Below are 4,665 nucleotides of genomic sequence, written 5' to 3'. Positions count from 1 at the left end.
CACGGTGGTTAGCGCCATGATTGGTGGTCGACTGAGGCAATCTGCAACATTATTGGTGCTGCCCTTTTTATACTTGATATTCAAGTGAAACTGTTGCAGGTATGTAGACCACTTCTGATGGCGATCATTCTGCAATTTCCCTTGGGTCTGTATGAACTGCAGAGGTCAGCGGTCTGTGTGGATGACCGTTTCCTTCCCCAATATGTAATGCTTCCATTGTCGACAGGCCTGTACAATGGAATACATCTCTTTATCATAAGTGGGGTACTTCCGGACTGTGTCTGAAAGTGTTTCACTGTGATATGCCACTGGATGTCCATGTTGAGTAAGGACTGCCCCAATAGCATAGTCAGAGGCATCTGTCTCGACCTCAAATGGTTGTTGTAAATCTGGTAACGCGAGCACTGGTGCCGTGCAGAGGCGATCCTTCAACTCCCTGAATGCCTTCTGTTGAGATTCAGACCAAAAGAATTTTGTTTTCGCCCCGCCCTTGGTGACTTGACTCAAGGGCCAAGAAATATGAGAAAACCCCAACACAAACCTGCGGTAGAAGTTGGCAAGACCTAGAAAGCTGCGGAGCTCTGTTAGAGTGGTTGGAGAGGGCCAATCCCGAATGACTTGGATCTTGGCTGGATCGACATGCACCCCCTGTTCATCAATGATGTATCCTAGATACTGAACCTGGGTCATGCCAAAAGTGCATTTCTCCCAATTGGCACATAGCTTGTGTTGCCGCAGTGTTTGGAGGACCTGTCGGATGTGGTGGAGGTGCTCTTCCCAACTCTGGCTGAAGATCAGAATGTCATCCAAGTATACTACTACAAAGGAGTTGGTGAATGGCCGCAAGATGTCATCCATTAGCCTCATAAAGGTTGCAGGAGCATTCGTCAATCCGAAAGGCATGACCAACCATTCGAAGAGGCCCTCCTTGGATTTGAAGGCAGTCTTCCACACATCAGAGGGTTCGATTGGTACCTGGTGATATCCCGACTTCAGGTCGATCTTGCTGAAATATTTCGCCCCCTTTAGTTGGTCTAGGAGGTCATCAATCCGCGGGATCGGGTACCTATTACGGACAGTGATCTTGTTCAGCGCCTGATAGTCAATACAGAGTCTCCACGTCCCATTCTTCTTCTGTACCAACACGATCGGGCTCCCACAGGGCGATGAACTCGGACGGATGTGACCTTTCTGCAGGAGCTCTTGAATCTGCCTCTTGATTTCATCGTTCTCCAGAACGGAGCGCCGATAAATTGGTCCATTGGGTAGCGGCGCACCTGGGGTCAGATCGATGGAGTGCTTGACTTGACAGTGTAGAGGAACCCCTGCCGGGGAGGTGAAGATGTCCTCGTATTCCTCCACAATCTTGTCCATCTGTAGTTGTCGTGCAGAGGGGCCCCGTTTGGAGGCCGTGGCCACTGTCTTCTTCTTTCCTTGAGGGCGTATCATTAGGAAAACAAATTTCCTGGTTTTGGAAATGATCTTACTGCATTGTTTTGCAGTAATCAAAGAGAGGGCGGCAAGTGGTGCTACCTCTGGTATCCTGAACAACTTATTTCCCAATGTAATAATAACAGCACGGGGCCTTGATTCATACACAGCATGTCGCTTCCACAAGTATGGTTGTCCTAGTAATACATCACAAACTTCAAGGGGAGAAATGTCACACAATACCTCATCCGTGAAGGGCTTGATGTTGTATGGAAGGCGACACTGCTGGCTCACGCGAAGATCTCGTCCTTGGTGAAGCCACCCAATGGTGTATGGTTGTGGATGTGCTGTGGTCGGTAAGCCCAACCGCTTCACGACCTCTGCCGAAATGAGGTTCTTTTGACTCCCGCTATAAACAATGAACTGTATCGGGGAGCCCTTTACCCACATCTGGGAGTGGAAGAGACGCTCCTCCTCCTCTGGATCTTCGGGTTCATTTTTCTGGATCTTTGCGGTAGCAACAGTGGCACTGGGGTCCGCATCAATGATCTGCTTCCCTTTTTCATACCCCTTATCGGGTTCTGACTCAGAGTCGGAACATGCATCTGATTCTGAAACTTTTAGCTCAGCCACTAGTGACTGCTTGGCCCGACACTCACTTATGTTGTGAGTGGAGCTCTTATGGAACTCGCACCATTTTCCAGTGTCCTTTCTCGGCTTCGGAGCGTTGTTCTTTGCTTGCAGCTTCAGCTGGTTGTCTTGGGCTATCCTGCCTTGGCTTTGTCCTTTGTTCTGTGGTTTAGGGGCACCTTTCCCCTGCTTTGGATTCGCAGATCCAAAGTCTCGCTTCTTTTGTTTAAACTTCTGCTCGACCTTGACGGCATACCGGTATGCTGCGCCGAGCAAGGGGATGTTTAGGAATTGTATTTCTTCCTGGATGTACTTGTGCAGGCAGCCACAGTATTTGAGTATCAAATGTTGCTCTGAATCCTTGATACCCAACTTTGTGCGAAGGGTATGGAAAAGATTGGTGAACTCCGGCACGTCTTGGTCCATTCCCTGCCGCAGCGTGGTCCACTTTATGTATTCATCCTCATAGCTCCCGACAGGGTAGTACTGCTCCTTAATGGCATCCCGGAACGAATCCCAGGTCGGTGCGGCTGAAAATAGTGAGCCAGTACTTTCATCCTTCTGCTCGCAGTAGGTTTCCCACCAGTCCTTGACCTGGGGGCTGCTTTGAGGAGAGCAAAAACAATCTTTTCCAGACTCGAAAATTCATGAACAGAAAAATAACCCTCTAGCAGATTTAACCATTTATCTACGGCATCTGCATCTATCTGTCCCTCGAATATGGGGATTTCAAAATTAACTTGTACCTTAAAGGGTGTGGCGTTTCCAGAGTAGCTGCTGGAAGCCGATGCGTTGCTTCTGGGTAGCTGCTGAAGGATCTGAGCAAAGCTGTCCATCATCGCGTTCCGTTGTCGCTCGAGGGCTTCTTCGAGCAAGATTTTGATGGGATCTCCTGCCCCCTCGTCTTTCTTCTCGTCCGCCATGGGAGGCCGTCGGGATTTGCGAGGCTGGTCTTGCAAAGGTTCAACCAGTTCAAGCCCTAACTCCTTATATCCCGACCTTGTTGGGGACATGCAAAGAAAAACAGAGAAAAAGCAGACCGCTCTGATACCACTGATCCGGATTTAAACAGGAACGCAACAAATACCCATATACACAAAGATGCAGCGGAAATAATACTTCATTTCATTAATGGAAAATACTGAAATATGCTTAGAATCAGAAATGGAAATAAACCAGCTAGGGCGATGGTAGCTTATCTATGAGAGGAGATGTGATGGCTACCTACCTCTGAACTGTGTTACAATGAGGCTCAAAGGCCTATTTATTGTTGAGAAACAATGGAAAACCCTTAACATTCCAAAACCTAACCCTAGGAGATGAAACGCCAAACTATGGGCCCCATGTTGCCCTTGGATTCCCCAAAAAAAGTCGTTTAGGGCCTCAAAACGGCTCCGGAAGTTCAGGACCCGAAAAACTGCTAAAAATAGTAAGTTGTGCTACAATTAAGGAAACTGAAAATGCTGAGAAAGACAATGGTGGGGGTCCAGGTGGACTTGGCAGGTGGCCACCAATATCCACCTGGATCAATTTGAAAAGCCATCATGATCTTCATGAGTATAATAACTTATTGTATTGTCAAACCATCTCCTATTACATTTTTCAGTATGCTTCCCTTTGTCACAGTTGTCTTTATGAGGACACTTAGCAACATAATGACCAACTCTACCACAAGAAAATCATTTGAAGGGAAGCTTATCTCTGAACCTTTGGTGCCCAGTTGAATTTTCTTTACAAAGTCCACCTCATATTCTTTTGATACATATCTTGATTCCTTGTGTTCTTCCTTCTCTTTTCATTTTGTAGATGCTTTAAATGTGGCTTCTCTAACTTCTGAGGGACCTCCTTTCCTCATTTCAAAAGGAGTCAGGATCCCATGACGTTGAACAATAGTAAGATTTTCCATATCCCACTTCCGTTCAATGGCAGACACTTTTGAATTGAATTTAGGAGTTAACAATCTTAAGATTTTCTCTACTAAAGTGGTGTCCTTTATTTCTTCATCTAGATTTTTCATGTGATTTACAATCTCATCTATATGTGGAAAGAAGCTAGCAATACTTTCATCATTATGAATTATGAGAGTTTCATATTGAACTTTGAGAGTTTGGAGTTTAGCAACTTTTACCTTGGTATCGACTTCATAACTTTGAGTATTTTGTCCCATATTTCTTTTGTTATGTTGAACTGCATAACTTTGACAAATTATGATTCTTTTAGACTTCCCAATAATGCATTGACAACTTTGGCATTGGTTTCATATGACTTATTTTCTGTTGCATCTGTGGGAAATGTTGCTAGATAATGGTAACCTCCTTCCACAATTTCCCAAACATATGTTTCAAGGGACTGAAGATAGTATATGGTTCTTGTCTTCCAATATATTAAATTATTTCCGTTGAAGAGTGGTGGTATGATAGATGTCATTCTGTTTTGATTGCTCATCTTGAGAGATCTTCCTTCAAGTGATCAAGCTTCTTTTGAAGGACCTGGATCTAATTTGAATTGTTGGGAAAAGTACTCAGAGGGGTGAATCAGTATTTTAGAAACTCATAATACTAATTTTATTTTCTAAAAATTATACACAACTTTACTAAACCCAAC

The sequence above is a fragment of the Pinus tabuliformis genome, chromosome 5_1 (genome assembly GCF_031772625.1).
Source record: "Pinus tabuliformis cultivar Carrire ecotype Pingquan chromosome 5_1, CPIR1, whole genome shotgun sequence".
Lineage (NCBI taxonomy): Eukaryota > Viridiplantae > Streptophyta > Pinopsida > Pinales > Pinaceae > Pinus > Pinus tabuliformis.
This window is presented reverse-complemented; position numbering follows the sequence as displayed.